Raw genomic sequence first — 22690 nt, forward strand, 5'->3', positions numbered from 1 at the left:
CGTATTGATAGATGGCGCTACCTCCTAATCGCGACGACTCGCGACCACCGTGGTTTATTAAAATTAGTATAATCTTTTTGAAATGTACCTTAGGCTAAAAAATGAATGCGAACAATAAAATCAAAAGTTAAACTAAAAAAACGCGTCTGCATAACGGTGGCGCTTTTGCTGCCAACGGATTTCGTCTGCGTGTCGTCTGCTATCTTTCGCTAGTTGGCTGCCCCTTCAGACGCTGCTCCCAACGCCATCTATCAATACGAACGGCAAACACAGCCCATTACTGGGTTTGGTCGTCTGGGTCGCCGCCCGCCGTAGACCCTGGCAAGTTTCTTGGTCCTATTTTTTAATAAAGAGAACTACGCTATGTAATTTTACAAGAAAAAACCGACCTGTGAAATACACCTTTGACAAAAAGTTTAGATGGCTACGTGCATACGTCGATTTTTACGGTCCATTTTAGTTCGAGCCTGGTAACTTGAACCACCCTATATTAGCTACGAAGCCGTGTTTGAAATTTGGTTGTGAACAATGTCCCACCACTACTATTCCAAGACCGGTGATTAGCTCAGCCTAAATTTAGCATTTAAATTCTATATGTATGTCAATTTTGCCAGGTATGATGGAAAAAATACCGAACTTGGAGCTAATATGGTTTTTCGCCGAATCATTAGTGCACGCCAAATTACATTTTTGACGTTTTATGGATTTTCTCCCGCTCACCACATAAGTGCCGAAGTACCATAGTTAAGCCAAATGCGCTACGTATGAACCGAAGAATCAATTGGAAAGCCTAGATCTGTCACTAGATTAAAAATGAAATCCACTTGAAAAAAAAAAGAAAAGAAGTGAAGCAAAAGAAGTGAAGCAAAAGTTAAACTAAAAAAAAAAACGCGTCTGCATAACGGTGGCGCTTTTGCTGCCAACGGATTTCGTCTGCGTGTCGTCTGCTATCTTTCGCTGGTTGGCTGCACCTTCAGACGCTGCTCCCGACGCGTTCTATCAATACGAACGGAAAACACAGCCCATTACTGGGTTTGGTCGTCTGGCAATCGTTTGGCGGTTTAAGCCCAAATTTGCCTGATGACAACCAAACAACAAGGAGTGATGCTATATATTTGGCACTTTCGTGAACAATTAGGGCCAAGTTACCGAGACTCTTGTTAAAGGTCAAGTTTGACTCTATACTTAACTTCCTCAGGTTCTTTGAAACCACAAATTCCCAGACAACAAATATATGCTGTCCAAATAGAATTGTGCTTTTCGGGTAAAAGCTGCGCGTGTATAATGCCGGACACGCAATGACGGCATCCTCATTTCTGTTATAACGGTTCGTATGCACGCGGTCATTAACTCGCTGCGTGGCAGTTTGGAGTACACGAGGATGCTGCGCACAACCAACTCTTAAATATCAGCTTAATTTGGAACAATAAAGATCATGTGCGTAATGGAACAACACTTCTAACAAAATAACGACAACATATTTGAGTCAAATAAAAACATCAATTGCTTGCCTGGTTTGTGTAAAGATGAATTATATTACGTAGGCAATAAAAGCAACAAAAAACACTCTTACTTTGCCGAGATTAGCACAGTTAGTGACAGCAGGTGTTTAATAATTGTTCGACACAAACATTTTATTTTACTGTGCACGGTGTGCACTTCAAAGTGTGAGTTCACAATTAAAAAAAAAAAGATAAGCGATTCTTTTCGTGTCCGGCGTTCGTTAACACCAATACATATTTAACGAATTCACAAATTGAGCTAACTCACGTTCAACCCAGAAAACGACGAATATGCACAAGCCGAGCCGCATCCTTGCTGAACGTTGTGTTGAAGAAGCAACTCACACAGCAGGCTCTGTAATATATAAGCGGGTACTTGAAACTGCTGGCTTGATAAGACGATTCCGAAACTTTGCAAGCTTATCGTAAACGAGAGCCCGTTCTCAAAACGCGAGGAGAAATTCAGGAGTCCCCTCTTGACCACATTATGGTATCTTTAACGTTCTTTCGTTTCTCTTAACTCCGCTACTAGAAACATTTTTTTAGTGGCACCTGCGTTCACTAATGCATACTTGCGAAAAGTCCCCGTTAAAAATTCTGTCTAAAAGGGAAAAATGTTTGCCAATATTATATGTATCAACTACATTTCTATTTAATTCCTGAGAGCTGTTGTCTTTCTTCACCTTCCAAAATATTGAGAAACATGACCTGCCATACTAACTTCCACGATTCACGAGCAGATCACCCGTCAATGGTTCCTGCGATGCTCTATGATTGCCCTTCTTTCGAGGGATGGCGATTCACGGATCAAGTAATTTGCTCCGCATGACCCTATGTGCTAGTTTTTTTTTTTTTCTTTTTTCATTGTACCCACCGGGAAATAAAGTTTGGTTTGAGAAGTGGTGCCATGTTATGGTACGTTTACACTTGCGGGTCCGCTAGGGAATCTGCCCAGCGTTTGCCGCTGGGGCGAAACGCTGGCGGAAAACGCGGCGGCGAGCCGTTTTGGTCCAGGACCTATTTCTGCCGCCGAGCGAGGCGTTTCGCTGACCGGAAGTGACATTCTTGCGCGGCGCGACGCTGCCTACGTAACGAGTACGCGTTCTTCCGGGAGCAGCAACGCCCGGGAGAGTGAGAGCCGAGGCGGGAACTCTCGCACCTTCTCGTCATATTTGACGAGATGTTACGGGAACCGCTGCCGCAGCCGGCGCTGCCGCCACTGCTCGGAGAAAATAGATGTAAACACAACCAGCTCGTCGCCGCCGCCGCCGAGAGCGGATCCGCTCCCGCGGCAGCGGATTTCTTCTCAGGTGTAAACGTACCATTATGTGAAATTTTCTCAACTCTGAGTCGGCCCGCGGCCGCCATCATTGGACCCGTCCTCGAGCTCGAATCTACGAGCGCCGTTCTGAACTGTGACGCAGCTTGTGTCGTAGCACGGCCTTCCCAAATTTGTCCTTTTTAGCCAGCAGCCGCGCTGACTAGCAGCCGACTGAGGTGTCTTATATTCACTGCTTTGGGGCTATAAATGATCTACGAAGATAGGTTAAAAAGTCACAATGCCGGAAATGTTATTTGACTAAAAACTAACTCTGCTATATGACACTGAACATAACGACTCGCATCCCGCGGCTCTGGCATCCCGGCAACTCCCTGATTATAACCGCAAGTCATGCTCAGTGCCACATAACAAGCTTTCTTCTTGTATTTAAACACATTTTTCGACACATCACTCGTCGAGCTTCCCCGTGAATTCCGGTACTTGCCTTTGCAACTAAAAATGCAAAGCAGACTCACGGGTCTCCTTAAGAGTGAATGGTAGAAGCGGTGTAGAAACACGATTCGCCGATGTGATTATGCAAACTGAGATTTTGCCAAGATCAAGCGCATTACTCATGATTGTGCAATCACGGTGAATTGAATTCGAATATTCGAGATTTCGGCGTCAAAATGAAAAAGCAGGGAATGCACTTCACGGTGCAGGTGACAAAACATTTTACAGGAGAGCATTTGAAACCTGACAAATCGGCACAAGACTTGCATGAAACCGGGAATAACCATACTCTTCGCACGTTGTTAATAGTTTTATATAGGCACTGACGACTTAAGAAACGGAGGGCGTGGCAAGGTGTGAGTATCTTATTATCACTCCGCAGTCTGTGATTGGCAGAAAAAAACGTCCAATAATATATCTCGAATCAAAAATCGGGAACATAATAGGCTACGCCCTGCTATTCCTAAGCAGCCAGGGACCATGCATTCAATGATAGTTTAAAAGACTCCAGGCGTGTCGAGTCCATCCATAGTGTTATTTTTCTGGAGCCAATGCCACTGCGGCATTAACCAATGCGGAGCGCAAGTTCGAATGCTTTTTTTGCAAGGGTTGGTGAGACGTCAGAACGGCGAGCTCTGATTGGCTATTATTGAAGGAGAAAACGGGTAGACCCAAAGAAAGCTTGCCTTGCGGTCGACCCACTATCCTTTGATCAGAGTCAATAATAGCCCGGCATTCTGGCGTCACCCAAAACCCCCGCAAAAGAAGTAGAAGAACTTGCGCTCCGCATAAGATCGGGGAAGATTGAATTCCAAAGCAAGGTTCTTGAACACAACAAGGCGCGCACTGGGTTTCTAAACCTGTGAGCAAATACCATGTAAGCCAATACTGGCAACTCCCGCGGAGCGCGGGCGAAAAGTGATCGCAGAGCCCCTGCTGAGCTCGGAGTCTCCTCAAGCAGACGAATTCTCTACAACGCATTGGTTTTTCCTGTCTCCGTTCGAAGTGGCCAATGAAAAAAAATTTCACGGGTATTCGCTGCCTTGAATGTTATAAAATAGGTGCCACCTTATAAATGAAGGACATTTCATTTGCGTGGGAAAGGCCTTACAATTTTCAGGGTGCAGGTGCAAGTTTAGGGCTCTCCCGAAGAAAACACTCTGCCAGACCTTATGTAAGCCATGCGAAACACGAATGTACCTTCGCCCTGTTCGTTTCAAACGGGCAGTGTACAAAACTTTCAAAATATAAAAAAATATAACTACGTTTCAACTTTACTGTTCTTATCAATCAATTCGTTTTGTTGCAGCAATTCATATTTCTCATTATTATATCGCTAAAAAATCAGTTTGTCGATTATGCAAGCTTGCTAACCTTGTAAGGATCGTCTCCGGATGAAGAAGCAAAAGGCAATTTCGAACCATGTACGTTACTGCGGCGTCAGTATGCTCTGGAAGAATTCAAATGTGATCCCGGAAATCTGACGATATTACTGAAACGAATAAAAGACGAGTTACAAAAAAAGCAAACTTCTCGCGCTTGCAAAAGAAAAAAAAAGAGGAGAGCTTTGCAGCGCAAATAAAGGTTGTTTCGGTATGTAAAAGTGATGGTCTGAATCTGCCGAACTTCTACGCCCGCGCGAGACTCCACGGGGCCATGGATTGCAAATGGACGTCGCGCGGTCATGCGGTTATCATTGTTACCAGCGTACACCGTAGAGTGTAGCGCTACCAGCGGTGACGGCGGGGTGCGAAGTGGACGACGTGGTAACTGTGTGTTTGTTAGCCGTTGTGAGTGTGGTTCTCTTCAATATTTTCTGCCTCAAGAACGGAAGATAGAGCAGAAATTGACGCAAAGACGACCCAGTCCACTGCGCAACTAACAAATGGTGGGGTACATTCAGGAAACGAGGTTTTCATTTGATCTTTCCAGTGATGGCATAAGGTAGTTGCAACATTGACTGACAAGTACGTTAAAACACTCCTCGCCATTATAGCAAACCTGTTTTCGGCTCACAAGCAGGTCGTTCCAAAACACAAAATAATATTGGTTTCAATTAGCGTTATTTCACGGGTTTCATCGAACCGAATAAAACTAAACACACAACTATCATGGCCGACGTTGCACATCCGACATTCCGAACTCTTCCCACCTTCCTAAATGTCCGGTGTGTCCAAGCATCAGAAACCGGCATTTTAAAAGTGAAAAACGAGACGTTGCGAATACAGGACGTACACTTTCATGCAAAGATGAAATGACTCAAATAAAAAAATATGCATGCTTACAATAAAATTGATATCTCTTCTGGGGAAGGCTCCGCAGCCATTGCACTCATTTTCGCGCACGAAGCGGTGACTAGCAGAGAAAGCGGAGAAAGTAAGAACACAGTGTTATCGCAATTATTTCAACAGTACACACTTGCAGGCATACATTTACAGGCGTGAACTGATGGGGCCTCAAAACCGAAACTCGCGTATCGTGACTTCGCTGACCCTACTACCAAACCCCATTAACCCCGTAAGTGATGACGTCACAACATGGCGTCTGGGTCCAAACAAACCGCTGCTAAGGGCGTTGCTATGTTTTAATGCATGGAGACTCCACATGAGGCTAGATTTTTGCTTGCAAGTAAGTAAATAATCATTTGTAAGCAACCTAACTTGTTTATGTCTAATTATGAAGATGTTTTCGTCGTCTCAGTGTCGTATTGCAGCGATGAAAGCCATTTCTTAAGTATTACACTCCGCTTTGCTTTGGTAGCAGGCGACACGATAGATTTGCTGGCCTCTGTTGCAGCGGGCGTCTTCATTGAATTGCGTCAATAGACAAGCAACAAAAACAAGTGCATCGCCATGGCCGTAGAAACCTCCGCAATGTGCGTTTTTTTTTTTTTTTTTTGTGAAGAATCTAGCTTGGTTTAGAGGAATGAAAATGCCGTAAAATCAAACCACGCCATGCAGATCAGTTACGACGACGACCTGAGGTGCAATACCGGCGTAGTGCAGGTCGGCATGAGAAACAAATCGTACGCCGCCGAGGTAAGTATTTTGTTATTATTATAATTGAGGTTTTCAGGTTATTAAAGAATTGCATGTCTATCGCCATTTCGCAGTATATGTTTTTACTTGGTGAACATCAAATTTTGTGGATGTGCTCTTTTGGTGAAGGTCTCTCTCGAACCCGCGATGCGAGCACAATCTACATTAAAGTCACCTTATATATATTTTTTTTATTCAGTTGTTTCGTTCTTTGGGGTCTTGCGGGATTCTGAAGAAACTGCAAGAATTTTTCTCCCCGTGATGGTTACAACCAGGTATGAAGCACCCTCCCGTAGCGCGTGTCCGCAAACAAAATTTGGGATCTAAACCGATCGATTGAAGTGCTTTTCTCACGGTGGCAATGCGATCTTTTAGCAGCCGATCAACTCGATCGACTCCCGGACTTTCGATAAACTATATTTTGCATCGCATCCCACTATGAATTCTCATAAGCGTCTGAAACTATTTCAAACAGATGCAATATCAGAATATCGTCTTTATTCGCACGATTCTGACGCCGGCGCAGGCTTGGCCGGCGGCCGTGTGGCAGACGGCACACTTTTTTCATTCGTCGTCTGCTGCAGGCATCTTGAGGACCGAAAGTTGCAATCGTAAATATTTTAGAAACAAGCGATTACCGGCACCCTTCCGTCGAAACATATATGACATTCAAGCTTTCTATATCCGTGATTTTAGAGCACAGCTCTTACGGGCCCGTTTCCAGCTTGAGCGGCGTCGGCGTCGCCGTCGGCGTAACCGGGAGGTCACGTGACCCCCCTCAGGTCACGTGACCTCCCCTCAGGTCACGTGTCCCCCCCTCAGGTCACTTGACCCGCCTCAGATCACGAAACCCCCTGAGGCCACGTGACCCCCTCAGGCCACGTGACCCCACTGAGGCCACGTGACCCCCCGAGGTCACGTAACCCCCTGAGGTCACGTGACCCCCTCAGGTCACGTGACCCCCTGAAGTCACGTGACCCCCTCAGGTCACGTGACCCCTGAAGTCACGTGACCCCCTCAGGTCACGTAACCCCTAGAGGCCACGTGACCCCCTCAGGCCACGTGACCACACTGAGGCCACGTGACCCCACTGAGGCCATGTGACCCCCCTGAGGTCACGTGACCCCCCGGGGACACGTGACCCCCGAGTTCGCGTGACCCCCCTGAAGTCACGCGACCCCCGAGGTCACGTGACCCCCCTGACGTCATGCGAGCCCCCTTAGGTCACGTGACCTCAAAGTCACCTATCCCTCAGTAATTTTCGATCTTCCTCCTCAAGAGCTGCGCTCTAACCGGCGTTACAGGGAATTGTAAACGGCTTCCATTTTTTTTAGAAGTTAAAATCCTACTCCTGATTTTTGAACGGTCGGGTTTTCGTAGTGAATCCTAGCCACATATATTTGTCCATAACAACGACCCTAGCAACGGTATGTTTGGACCCACGACGTCACACTTACGGAGTGAATTGGCACATTACTCCCGCAAAAAGTCACTTTCAAATTACACGCGTAAACACACAAAAAGTACACCAATACACGCATCTTGTAGAATATCATCTTCTTTAGTAATAACTGTGTAAATATGCATTTTAAGAAAATTCTAAAAACTTCTTTTGAACTCAAAAACGATAAATCAACATTTAGGTCTGGCAACAATGTATATTTGCCGAATCTTTGCCGAATCTTTAAAAACGTTCGGCGAAAATTCGGTATCGCTGATTCATAAGATTCGGCGCCGAATTTTCGACTCGGCAAAAGTTCGGCTCATCACTATTATATACGATGCACAAATTGCGATTGTCAGAGCCGGGGCGATTAGCGTCTTCTGCGACTTTTACGATAAAGGCAGGCACCCGTAGGACGGTTCTACAACTGCTTCCATTTTTCAATCTACTTTCTTTTTATGTCTGAGGCGACGCTACGCCGCCGCGGTCTTTCTTCCTTGTGCTTTTATGTTGTTTTTGCTTCTTGTTTCTTTGTTTACTTGACATTCGAGCCATCGCGTAATTTGCTTTGACTTGTTTGGCTTAGTTTTTACCTTTTTTCATTCGCTACTCCCGCTGGTTCGTGTGCTGCTCTATTCCCGGACGTTTAAAAAGACGTCTGCAACTTTTTTTTTATCATTGTCGTCTGCGTTAATTTTTTTTTTTTTTTTTTGGCTTTGATTGAGTTTTGAATGCGAAATCTTCATATGTGTTGTTTTGATTCTGTAGCGCCTCGGGCTGTTCTATACTTGACTTGAAAGGAGAGAACACTAACCTTTTACTTAGAGAACTGATTATTACTTGTCCAAATTTAGAATAATGATGAATGAGTGACGTCGGCGTCTGTCCAGGCGGCTGGTCCCATGTCATGTCGCTGAGTATAGGCTCCTGTTCCATCTCCTTTTGAAACCTTCGCGTCGAGGGTGACCTCGCGGTTGCGTGAAGCGGTGCAACCGCGAGGCAATGCGTAAGCCAGATGAGACAGCAATATTCGCTGTGCTGTGGAGTGACTACCAGGATATTATCCCATATTGTGCAATGGATGTTGCGCGGGACTTATGTATGCGTGCGGCAACATCCGCCGACGACGCAGCACTTGGTTGGGGTAAGGTAATTCGGGCTCTCGGGGGCCACTTGGTCGAGCGAAGAGCAGTTCTCTCGGGAGCCGCTGTGTCGGTGCGTGCGCACGTGACCACACTACTCACTCCCCAGAGAGTAGGCGAATGTTTAGACTCGTTATCCGAGCCTAGGCTTTAATCTCGCCGCGGGTGCGCGGGTCAGGCGTGTAGCAGGTTTCGGAGGAGATGCAGCGCTCGATTCAAGGGGGGGGGGGGGGGGGGGGGGGGGGGGGGAAGTGCTAAGGAGGCTGCAACCCACGGCCTCAGCCCAAAATAGCTAAGAAAAAGCCCCCCCCCCCCCCCCCCTCTCCCGCCTTGGCGAATTTTGTGTTGTTTTTTTGTAATATTTCCGGATAACAATTGCGGAGGGGGCAGAGGAGAAGTCGGGACGCCTGACAGCCTCCTGCCCCTGTTGCAAATGCTGAGCGTGTGACGGAATGAAACACGACGTTTGGCTAAAACAAAACAACTGTATTGGAGATGGTTACAAAAATGGTCCGTTCGTTTAAGCAGTTCTGTCGGCGTCTGCCCCCTGTCCCGATCCCTCCTCCTTTCCCGGTCTTTTTCTCCTCCCCCGCTTCTTCGAATTCCTCTCCCTCGTTCTCCAGTCTCGACTCTTCGCGCGTCCGCCGCTTTCCTCCTCACGTCTCGCCCTCACCCCAGCCCCCATCGCCGCGCTCGGGCTGCTGGAGATGTCGGCTCGGGTTTCACCAGGCGCGTGCTTCGGAGGACGACAGCTGGGGCGGAAATGGCGTTCTGGAATCCGCAACATCCTCCCCCCTCTCCCAGCGATGAGCAGAATTCGTTCACTGGGATAGTTCAAGGGGGAAGAGGAGTTGGACGGGGCGCCGAAGTGTAACCCCACCAGGCAGGCGCACCAAACACGAACGCACGTGGTTGTCCCGACCCCGCTGAACTTGTTCTATCCGCCCCGTCCTCCACATGAGCCGTGGCGTTTTGTTTTCATGGACGAGGACGAGATCCCCGTCCCGCAGGTCGTTCTTGCGTGTCTCTGTTGCCCGGTGTGCTGAGCGGAGCTGGAGGAGGCACTCCTTTTGCCACCTCCCCCAGAACTGGTCCAGTAGTCTTTGTCGGTGTCGCCACCGTCTGGTGACATCCCCCCTTGTCGAAACTGGCACGTTCTCCACGCTGGTCGATGGGAGCGCAATCAGCCACCGCCCCCCCCCCCCCCCCCCCCGACAAAAAGTGCGCAGGCGTCAACGCCTTCTGCTCGTGTGGAGCGTCGTGAACGGGAGCCAGGGGTCGAGAATTTACGACGGCTTCAACTTCTTGTAGGATGGTCGTCATTTCTTCGAATCCAAACTTGTTCTTTCCGAGTATCACTCGTAGGCTCCGCGTCAGTGTCTGTACCATCTTCTTCCAGAAGCCGCCCCACCACGCTGCTCTTTCGGCAATAAACCTCCACTTGATACGATTTTGTGATCAGTGGCCCAGGAAGTGTGGGTTCCTTAACACGTCCCACATGCCGCACAAGTCCTTTGCTGCTCTTTTAAAGGTGAGGCCGTTGTCCGTGTACACGACGCTCGGTAGTCCCCGACGTGCAGTGAACCGCTGAAAGGCCACAATGAAGGCCTCAGTCGTCAGGTTGGACCGAGTTCCAAGTGCACGGCTCGTGTAACGACGCAGGTAAACAGAGCGATGTAGGTCCTTTGGTCCGACGGGGAAGCCTTCACCAGTAGTGGTCCAGCAAAGTCAATTCCCACCACCTCGAAGGGGGCGGCCCGGTTGGCGCGCTCTTCCGGCAGCGGAGCGGTCGGTGCGGAGGCTGGCCTCAGCCTTGCTCGCCGGCAGGCGTTGCAACGGTTTATTACTTTCCTGGCGAGTTGACGCACACGTGGTACCCAGTAACGTTCACGTACTTTGTTTAAAGTATCTTGGACACCACCGTGCATCGACCTTCGGTGGGCGTCGTTCACAATAAGTTCAGTGAGGGGGTGAGATGGCGGTAATAACAGCGGATGTCTGACTGCCCCATTGGTCTGTGCATTCTGAAGCCTCCCACCAACCCTCACTCGTCCATCCGCATCCACAAAGGGCTTCAGTAACGCGGTTTCGCTGTTCGTGCTTCGGGTTCCACCCGCGGTGGCCATTTCCGCTCTGTATGCTTCTTGAGCCTTCGCAATCCAGTAATTCTCGGTTTGCTCGAGCTCCTCGGCAGTAAGTGGACCCCCAGCCCGTTCTTGCCTGTTTCGACTATTCTTGATGAAGCGAAACATCCAAGCGGTAACCCTGAGGGGTGTCATTATGCGACTGTAACTCCTCAGATTTAGGAGCTCCGGCCCCTTCACCTCCGGAGTGTGCAGCACGTGGTGTTCTTTCTTTCGTTCCTCTTGCACCTCTGGGATGCTGTCGTAGAATACCTGACCCTTAGTCCAGTAGCAAGGTTCTGTTGAAAGCCACTCAGGCCCTTGCCACCACTGTTCGCTTTCGATCAATGTCTCGGCGCTAATTCCCCTCGTCAGCATGTCCGCTGGGTTCTGACTTCCAGGACAGTGGTTCCAGCTTGCGGGGTCGCTTGCGGACTGAATCTCATTCACCCTGTTTCCTACAAACGGCTTCCACTTTGAGGCTTGGCCTCTAATCCAGTGTGGTGCAATAGTGGAATCCGTCCAACAGAACGTCGTCATCTGGAGGTTCATTGTGTCGTTCAGATAGCGGGCAAGACGTGTCCCAATCACCGTTCCCATTAGTTCTAGACGAGGAAGTGTCAGCCGCTTGAGCGGCGCCACTCGTGACTTCGCGAGCATGAAGCATGTAGACGTGTGTCCGTCTTCGTCCTCCACTCGAAGGTAGGCGCACGACCCGTAGGCGAGTAAGCTTGCGTCGCAAAAACACGTGAAGTTGAACCGACCTGACGTCTTCTGCTGTGCACCGCACGGTGCAGCGGCCGACGGGCAGAGCCTTCCCCTACTGAAAAAACCTGTACAAATGTATACCGGCCTATACCGGTTCACACCGGAGTCCTGTATTCTCATATCGGTAACCGGTAGCTCTGTACCGGCGACCTGTAACCACGTACTGGCGAAGCCGATACGCCGTACCGGCTTCCGATACCATGTACAGGCGGCCGGTAAACACGTACGGCCACAGCCGGTAGGCCACACCGGTAACCGGTAACCACGTACCGGCGAAGCCGATACGCCGTACCGGTTGCCCATATCATGTACAGGCGGCGAGTGAACACGTACAGGCGAAGCCGGTACGCCACACTGGTGGGCCGTAATAACGTACCGGTGGCCAGTAATCGATGCGCGGCTAACAGCAACCACGTATCGGAGCGACCGGTAACGCCTTACCGGCGCCGACACTTAAACCGGCGGTCGGTGACCTTGTACAGGCTCTACCGGTATACACAATAGACCGATCTCACTAAGCGTTGGGCGCATGCGTAAAGCCGCCATAACTTTAGTTCAGAGGAGGCAGACGGCCGTGCACGCGAGGGCTCGTGCCTTCTCGTGCTCTACACGCGAAGAGCTCCAGCGAGGTTCTCGCACGTGCCCAAAGACTAAAGTTCCCTCGCTGCATTGCGGCAGCGGTGGCGTAGTCAAACTGGCCGGTGAGATCGGTCTATTTAACGCGACCAGAAATTATCAGACCTCGACGGGAACGCGCTCACCGCGAAACTAAACTGTGATATTTTTTTTTTCAATAAAGAATTTTAATCAGAAAATCACATATTAGGTCCTTTCAATTTAACAGTTTCAGCTATCAAACTCAACCATTTTATGACATGCATATTTAAAGTCATAAAATGAGAAAACCAAATCCATGGGAAGCGAGGCCGAGATAAACGAGAGTTTGCTTCATAGCTTTGAGCCCTGTACCGCGGTAGTTTCGGTTTCGGTTTATTGACGTCGGATTGGATTGGATTTCGTAGCTGCAAGGCAGAGTGCAGAAAGACAACCAACGACGGACAAACAATGTTTTTCTTAACAATAAATAAACTTAACATGGTAAGTTTCTACGCTTTTAAATGTTCTAAAACTATTTTGAGTAATAATAGTACTAATACAAACTAAGGCAGATTATTTCTTCAAACCAATCCAATCCTTACGTACCAGCGCCGCTAACCAGCCGGCCAGTGCCAGCCAGTGCTCTGAATCAAAGCCGCATTGACGTTAGGGCCACAGTTTATCATACACAGTTTGCCCACTGTAGAATAAGCCTGTGGTAATCACTAACCACTTGATCGAGGGCCTTGTGTTAATAAAGGTACATCTTAGAACTAAACTCATTACATATTACTCACACAATACAAATTATATTGATAATAAATTAATTCAAAAAGAGCAAAAGTTCCTGAAACAATAATTTAAACTCGTAAAAGCGCCCTCTCACCACGGATGGGGTAACTAACCACATTTTATGCTTCGTTTTTATTGTTTTGCTTTTCAAGATGGCGGCCCCCATGGCATTTTGTGTACCCGCTTCTCGCGTCCGCTTGCGTTGCTTTTTCGCCTTTATTGTGACGTGCGCATCACTGGACGACAATCACGGGTAATTTATTCACACAAGAGTTATTTCAAGCAGGCAAATGTTTATTTTCGCTCTACATAGTACAATTTATACGAAAACGTTACAAACAGCACATGCAATGATGCGGTTGCTGACGGGTATCATCAGGGGGGTAAAGGTGGGTGAGGAGGAGTGGCAAATCCCGTACGCCGACATCCTGGGTCCCGAGTGAACGAACGCAAAAGAGAGCGACAGAACACGAGAGAAAGAAAGCAACGTTGCCATGGTAACGCGAAGAGTGAAAACTCTCAGCAATATAAACAGTGATAATTTAACGTTGTAAACTAAATTATGAGCTATTCTAACGCTTATAAAAAGCAATAAACTCATTACGCTGCATTAACTTCCCTTCTGTCGAAATCTCGGAAATCTGGTGGTTGCGCAGTATCGTATTCCTCAACCGCGCCCAGCCGCGCCCCACCGGCGAAGCCGGGTATATGGTTTAGTTTAGCGTTAACGCGAGGCCGTACATCTGCGCGCTTTTCAAAAAGAAAGCTTCGAAAGGAACCTGAATATCTTTCCACCGGTAAGTTCGTGAATTGTTGAAGTTCACGAAACTGCTCTGATGATGTAACCGTGTTTGGGACCCAGAGTGTTTGCCTGCATGATCCGCCGCTTGCGGCAGCCAGAATGTATGGGAAAATGGCGGACCTTTTCCTCTAGAGTTAGTATGTATGATCTCTATGGGTATCATCGAACAGACACGGTAGTACAAACAGTTTGAATGTTAGCCGTCAAGCTATGTGCATAAAAAACGACAAACCTAAGATCAACAAACAGTCTAAAGAGGTAGAGGTAAAGTCGCGGTAAAAGTATTTCAAAACAGCTATTCATAAACCATGCAAAAAAAAAAAAAAAAAAAACTGCACAGACGAGACATTGTTTTACATAACGAGTGCGATTACAAACCAGTTGCTTTAACAGTAACTACAGGCTAATGTAGTAAAGAATAAAGCTGTGTTTGGAGGTGCATTTGACCTGCCCGTCCTTCCCCCCCCAAGATGAATGTTCAACACACCTGGGGGGCTATGTTCGACAAATGTTTCGTTTCTCCTAAAAAGAAACGGAAGTGGCTATATTGCGTCTGATTGGTTAGAGGCTCAAATGATGAAAGTTCCCTCTTTTGTCATTTGAGGCTCTAACCAATCAGACGCGATATCGTCATTTCCCTTTCGTCTTAGGAGAAACATGACATTTGTCAAACATTGCCTTCCTCGTCAGTTTTCTATGAGATATGTTGAATCTAGCCAGTCGATTTCTTCAGCACAATGTTTAGCTGTTAGGTTCGATGACAGCGCGCCTTTACAACTCTCCGTCTCCTGATCTGCCTAACGGGGCTACTGGCCCTTCGATAGAAATATCACTTATCATCGACAAACCGTAAGCACCTAGAATGCCACTTTCTGACTGCAGCATCACCATCGAACATTGTCGTCCATGGAAGCAACCTCCTGGCTGAGCATTCTTCACTCGTCGCCCTCGCCAACAACCTTACCTAATCCCATTATTGCTGATCACTGGTGATGCACACCCACTGGCAATATGGAGGTGAACACAGATTCTTGCCTGTTTTACGACTCCCTAAAGCTATATTAACTCTCAACGTCTCAAACGGTACGTGGCTTGGGGTCTAAACTTTGCGTTCTAGCCCTCTTCTGGAACAGAGCTTGTTCCAAAACTTGCAGGAGCGTCAAAAACAAGAGGGCTGTTCACCTTCATATCGCTCACGGGTGTACCTTCAAACTCCGGCTCACGTCCCGCCTGCCCCTGCTGTTCCCTGTCTGTGTTCGACAATGTCGCCACTCTCCAATGCGACGTTTGTGATTTGTGTTTCCACCAGAAATGTGAAGATGTATTTCTCGCTTTGTATAGACGCCTCTCCTCATTATCAACCGAGTGGCTCTGTGCGGCGTGCCAGTTCCCACCCCTGGCCGATGACCTCTTTCCATCCCCTAAGCAGCACGAAGCCCCTGCGTACCCCACCATCATCGCCAGCTCTACCAAGTAGTTCTCCAACCCGCCTCCGGCGAGCGACATCGGCAGCGTTCACCGTTCACACGACAACCCCGCGTTTGGCATAGTTGTCGTGTGAAAAGTGTGCGATCGGAGTCTACAGACTCCAATCACGTTGACTTTTCCAACGTTTGCTTCCTAAAGAACAACCTTCCTGACTTTAAAGCGCTGAAGTAATCTTTCCCGAATACAATATTCGCTGTGTGCGAGACATGGCTGGACGCCTGTCTTTGGTGGGGAATTAATGGGGAATTAATCAATCTCGCACAATTCTCTTTATTCCAGCAAGACTGTCCCACCTTGGGGTGAAGGCGTCCGTCCTCGTCATGCCAAAACACCTGCCCTGCCAACGTCTCGACCACCTCACCCCTCCGGGTCTAGAAGCCTTCTTTGTCGAGGTATTTTGCAAACATGGAAAGCTTCTTCTGGTGTCTACCTACTGCCCAACCTCCCTCCGTGAACAATCGTACGCCCTCCTCCTAGAGAGCCTACAGCGTGTCGACCCCAGCAAGTTCTCTGCACTGTTCATCTGATCCCCTTGATGACATGCTGTTAGACGTATTGGAAACTGCTGGCCTCACCCAACTTCATGACGCCTCATTCTACATTTCTCAAAACAGCAACGCTACATTCCTCGACATCGTCCGCACCAATAATCCTACCTTATCCTACCGCTGCACAGTGAAATCCAGCCTACCAGGCAGTGATCGCAGTGCTCTCCTCACCAATATCCATTGCTCAGCCCCTAAGCGAGGTCATCAAGCCAAGAAGTTCCAGCAGTTCTAAAAAAACAATTCCCCGCATCTCAATCAGCTCATCCACCTCGCTCCCTGGTTCATCGTGTTTGATCACCCATCGGCTGATGAGGCCGACGACCTCTCGCTCAACATATCAGCAATTCAGCACAAATGTGTTCACCCTAAGGATCAACAGGAGGCACGGCAGCCTTCCATCGATGACAAAGGAGATTGCAGTCTTAATCAGACGTAAACACTGACTATTCAAAAAGGCGCCTCTAAATCCCACTCATCTTAACCAAGCCCACCAGGCACGTACCAAAGTCAGGCATCTCATCCATATCTCCCATAACGATTACCTACAGCAACTAGGAGCAAAAGCAACCTGCCAGCACAAACTCTTGGGCATGTTTTCACTATAAAAAAAAAAATGTTCCACGCGCCGGTCTTCACACATCACGGCAGGCCCTATTCTAATCTTAACGACATAGCAGAGCTCTTCTCTTACAACTTTCTCAGGCTGCAGCATTACTTGACCCTACTGCACCTAACCTTTGTCCCACCCAACCCACAACTCTGCCAGTCAAGGCCACACCAGCAACCACACTCTCTCCCATAGTCATTCTTCAAGTGAAACCTACGAAGCCCTTGCCTGTGTCAACTCCTCTCATCGCCCTGGACCAGACAGCCTCCACCCTGCATTGCTTAAATCCTGTGCTGGTCGTATCTCCCCCGTCCTCACTCGCCTCTTCAATGATTTTCTCTCCCACAGCTCTGTTCCTAAATCCTGGAAAGTTGCGTCAGTAACGCCTCTCAAAAAGGGACACGGTGCCCCCTCAAGTCTAACATCCACTCATACTGACCAATCTCCATAACCTCCATCGTATGCCAAACAATGAAGCCCCCGCCAATATGGTTTCCGCCCGACAGGAGCTGCGAATTGGCCCCGACAGCTTTCACCCATGCACTCCAGCACCAGCCTCGACAACCGAACTCCGTGCGAGATCGTCCAGTTAGGCTTCAGAAAGACTTTTAACAGCGCAGACCACAACTTGCTCCTATCCAAACTCCAACAGATGAGAATCTCCGGAATGAGGAATTAAAAATTTACTTGTTCACAACACTACCTTATCCTTCAAGGGCTCTTTTCGTGAATTAGCACGAACTGGAAACACTACTAACAGGTAGGGTGTCCAGTGAGATAGGTTATGTGTGCCATTGCATGTCAAAGGGGCTTTGAGAAAACTAATTGAAGAACACTTTGTCCAAGCTCAAGAGAAAAAATCTTGTTCTTGACCACTGGCTAACACAACGTGATGGCAGCAACTGGTTATTGTTTTCTTCCGGTGACTTCAGAACGAGGTCTACTGGCACGACAACCAGCTGTGGTTGTCGTGCTGATGGGAACAGTTCCAGTATTCAGCAGCTTGAAGTTCCAAATGCCAGAACTGCTCCACAGCTTGCATGCCAAATGCTGAGACCACTCGTACAAAGCAGGACTTGATCTAAGTCGTCCTCACAGTTTGCAACCTGGTTTGCAACTTGCAACTCATAGATGCCGGAAACTACTATGCGTCAGCGGTATCCCAGAAACTCCCTTTCAGACTAATGACTTAAAGGGGTTTTCAAGACAGCCGACCCTAAGACAGATCGAGATGAGGAAGAGCTAGTGCCCTCCCAGCCACTGTTTTTTCCCAGATATACAGAACTGCCGTTACTGCACTTACCCAACCATTTACGCAGTTTGTAATATGACGAGTTTCAGATTATTGTCAAGTGATCACTTGTGGCCCTGCGACATTCATAATTGCATAAGAAATCATAGAATAGATGCCGAAACCCTCATGAGGAATGTTATGTCGCAATGTCAATTTCGGTGGCCACATTACAGCTATAATCTGTTTCAGCCTAATTTTACAAAGAAAAAAACACTGCCGCCCTTTTGGAGCTAGTCAGAGCAATGAAGCAAGTTTTGTGAGAGCTCTCCGTAGGAGGAGTATACTCCCACAATATGTTGTCCCGTCCCTCAGCCAAATGTTCCGGTTGTCTCGTTGGTGCCATAGCTTTGGTAACGCCCTGTAAGCTGCAGAAGGATGAGTCGACCTAGTTCCAGTAACAGTTTACCTCACGTATGAATATGACCAGAAAATGCTCATGCCACCCAAGGATGAGGGTCGACAAATTTCCCATCGTACGGTCTCCGACTTTTTTCTTGTGGCCCAGATGATGAGCTGCCTCTTGAGTTTTCTCACTTCATCCCCCTAATTACTGATGGTCCTTGTCTCTGGTGTCCGGCCCTTGCAGCTTGCCTCCACACGTTTGTCGCCCTTGTGGTATTCTCTGTGATTCTCCGAGGAACCATCGTACTGGAACAAGAAAGTAACAGCATACAGTGAATGGACGAAGTGAGACACACCTTATACTCAGGGGCAGATCCAGAACTCCGTTTGGGGGGGGGGGGGGGCAGAAAATTTGTAAGGATAATATTCTTCCCTTCTTTCGTGTGCCAACGGGGGGTCCAGCCATGTCAAATTGCCCTCCGAGAGGGGGGAGGGGAGGGGGGGGTCGACTTTGTTTTCTGGGGGCGGTCGCCCCCCTTGGATCTCCCCCTTGGTTGGATCCGTCCCTGCTTATACTTCTAAATTACATAAGTACTGTGGGTCTTACTGCATGACGTGCCAAGCGGAGATAAATGATGTATAGAGCTTGACGGGGGGAGGGGGGGTCTCGACGCATGCTGAACGACCGGTGCCAGATGCTGCCATACCCACAGGGTATCCTGAGGAGAGAGAGAAGACAGGTGTGAGTCCAGGAAATTGGCATGTTTGAGCGACACTTTTTTTAAAAGAGGTGCCATTCCCATTAATTCCCTTCAAGGGACATCCATCTGACTAGTTAATTCAGAATTATGTTCAATGTACCCAGTCAACTTGCTTAGCCTGTTTGCAAATATATAACAAGTGGTAAATTCACTTTGTATAATATTGCGTGTTTTTTTGCTGTTTTTTTATATCTTATGTTATGATGCCAACTTCTCTTTTATGATTTTACAGATTAGCGAATCCCAGGTTCGGTCCTGATCCGCGTCATTCGCCACGATATTTATATTTTTCCAGTAAAGTGGTGTGAAAGTTTCGGTACGTGGAGGTTGCGCGTGAACAAGCAATTCATTACGTTCGACCGTTTTACAAGTCACGTCCGACGTACATACGTCTAAGAAATAAACCGAATCACATACACTACGTTGGAGAAAAGACGATCGTGCCATGGCCTGACGCGAAGGACAGCACGAGCACTTTAAAATGTTTACACTCACCAGCAACGAACTTGAAGCGGAATCCCGGGATCTCGAACGGCGAAGTGAGTCGCCGGCTTTATGGCTTCTTGCTTGAGCAGGCCCATTTAGAACACATTCATAGCGTGATTCGGTAACTCACGTGACATTAAAACGCCAAGCGAGGATCTAACCGAAAGGGAAATGTACTAGGAAAGAAATTCGCAGAACAGCAACACCGACAACGCTGACAACGCGACCGGTGACGTTTCAAAATATGGCTTCGGTTAGGGCAATGAACTTCTTAAAGCTAACGGTAACTGCTCGATTTTTTCTTTCCATATTAATTTATCATTATTACTTAGCTTGTTATGTTTTCTAAAAATATTAACATTAACGCACTCACTTTAGTTAATTGCGATTCTTTTTTACTCTGTTTTTCTGTTTGTTTTTGTTTTAAACTTTCAGTTGTCGCCATCCGGCTTGAGGAGCGCTGCGTATGCGCGATTACCGGAAGTGGCCTTGAGTGGGACCACTGGTTATGATTTCACTGTGGTTAGGGCTATCTCGTCGGTGTGTATCGGTGTCGATATGTACTAAGCGTACGTGATTTATGTTGATGGCGCGAAGGCAATAGTCAGCGTGAACCGTATCAAGAAGTACAAACCGGCGAGCGTCGGCGACTTCGACCCCGACGTGCCGAAAGGCGTCTACTGGGAGGCTGTTGGAGCGTGCGCCGGCGAATGGTAAGTTGTTTTCTACGCATCAGGGGCTCGAAGCACAACGTATACTGCAAACCGTTAATAGGGAGTTTTCGTAGATCGTTTTCGCTGTCCCGCAACGCCCTCCGCAGCTCGCTATATACCCGGAACTCTACAGTCAAGGCTATCGGCGGGCAGGCGCATCTTCGTTGCGGAGGGGGAAACGCGGTCTACGAACACTCCCTAATGTTCGCCAGCCCCCCGATTTTTTGCAAATTCCACGCGTCCAAAAATTAGCGAAATTTAAGGACACGTGGAAACCGGAAATTTCGTGGGCCCCCGTTCCGGCGTCCCCCGTTCCGGCGTCTAAAATTCGCGAAATGTGGTGGGCACGAATATGTCCTTGCGCCCGATTCGGTCCTTGCGCCCGATTTGTGAAGAACTGGGCGGCAAGAGCAAATGGTTTTACGTTGTTTAACTACAGGGCGCTCCAGATGATAGCCACGACACTCAAAATAAATCGCAACAAATCGGCTTTGTAAGCTACGACAAATTTACCACATACGTTCGACTAGGTGGTGCATTTAATGTGTAAAAATATCGAAAAAGATAATTTTTGAAACAAGGGTTATAGCGCAGGCTAGCTGGTGAACGGTCATATTTATAAACCCCGATACAAGGGGGGAAAGGGAGACAAACACGACGACTTTGAGATGTAATTCAGTGTGCATGTTTTGTTTTACAGAGACACGAGCTGAGCTGGTTGCTGCTTTAAAAAAGAAGCACGTGGCCATCCCTATGGTATTGAACTCAAGGTTCGAGGTTTATGTGTGCCTTTAGGCTGTTTTTCTTACCTCATCCTCGACTCTGTTCAGAAGGAGGGGGTTCGTCTTTTGTTTCCCTTTTTCAAATCAGCAGCATACTCCACTTCCGTTACCAGTGGGCAGTAATTGTGGGTAAAATTGACGGTTAGGCTAAAGAATATCTTGCATTTTGTTCGCTTCATGAGTAATTGTGTCCATTCATTATGGCTGGTCAGGACTATTTGTACAGACACTTTTTAAATTGCTTGCTATTCTGGTACACAGATCTGGTGGGTAGATACGCTCTATGAAAGTGGACCACAAGCCGTAATTTAGCACACAAAGTGCCGCAGCTTGGCCACTCCTGGGGGGCTATGTTCGACAAATGTTTCGTTTCTCCTAAAAAGAAACGGAAGTGACGGAAGCGACGATATCGCGTTTGATTGGTTTGAAGGTCAAATGGCGAAAATAGGTAACTTTCGTCATTTGAGCCTCTAACCAATCAAACGCGATATCGTCACTTCCGTCATTTCCGTTTATTTTTAGGAGTAACGAAACATTTGTCGAACATACCCAGGCAGCACACGATATTGGGCCAACATTGGAATTGATGGGATAAAGAATGGCCCAACAATGGCCCAACTGAGCCATGTGTTTACCAATATTGGAATTACCTGGGCCAATAATGGACTATCATAGCCAATGTTTTTCCAATATTGGTGATGCACTGGAATAAGCTGTCCAATATTGGACTGTGAAAGCCAATGGCTTGCCAATATTGGATAAATGCTGGCATAACCTGTCCAATATTGAACTGTCAAAGCCAATGGTTTTCCAATATTGGATATATGCTGGCATAAGTTATCCAATATTGGACTGCCAAAGCCAATGGCTTTCCAATATTGGATATATACTGGCATAACCTGTCCAATATTGGACTGTCAAAGTCAATGGTTTTCCAATATTGGATATATGCCGGCATAAGTTATCCAATATTGGACTGTCAAAGCCGATAGGTTTCCGATATTGGATATATGCTGGCATAAACTGTACAATATTGGACTGTCAGAGCCAATGGCTTTCCAATATTGGATACATGCAAGCATTAGCTGTCCAATATTGGACTGTTAGAGCCAATGGCTTTCCAATATCGGATGCATGCTGGCGTAAGCTGGTCAATATTCAACTGTCAAAGCCAACAGCTTTCCAAGATCAACTCATGCTGGCATAAGCTGGTCCAATAGTGGACTGTAAAAGCCAATTTGGATTTCCAATTTTGGAAGTATGCTGACTTGTGCAGGTCATATTGCACTGCCAAGGCCAAGGGCTTTCTAATATTGAATGTATGCTGTCATATGCTGTTCAATATTGGAGTGTTAAAGCCACAATTTCCATTATTGGAAATACAGGGATGAAACTGGGCAAAGCAGCTTTGGAGAAATTTTGGGAGCAGAAAAAAACTATATTCATGAGCTACTTTTAGTTTTACGAGAGTCTATCGCGCTATGAAGTCATATATTAAACTCGAGTAAGCCTCAAGAGGGTTGCTTCGACTGCCAGTGCACATGTCATCAGTGTAGGCAGAGCAACGACGTAGCAATCACGACGCGAGAGCATACTGCACCTCGATCTGGCCGGCCGCGCTCGCTCTGTGGAAATGTGAGCGTGGGACTCTCGAGCCCCGTTAGCTTACTGATGCTGCAAGACGCTA

At 47.6% G+C, this 22690-nt stretch overlaps 2 pseudogenes; both read right to left on the reverse strand.

The window, feature by feature from the left end:
- Positions 1-1813, reverse strand: part of LOC120840574 — a 71049-nt pseudogene extending 69236 nt beyond the window's left edge.
- Positions 1814-9570: 7757 nt separating this feature from the next.
- Positions 9571-10267, reverse strand: LOC121837430 (annotated as a pseudogene).
- Between the last annotated feature and the right edge of the window lie 12423 nt (positions 10268-22690).

The sequence above is a fragment of the Ixodes scapularis genome, unplaced genomic scaffold (assembly GCF_016920785.2).
Source record: "Ixodes scapularis isolate PalLabHiFi unplaced genomic scaffold, ASM1692078v2 PGA_scaffold3__209_contigs__length_174095766, whole genome shotgun sequence".
NCBI lineage: Eukaryota > Metazoa > Arthropoda > Arachnida > Ixodida > Ixodidae > Ixodes > Ixodes scapularis.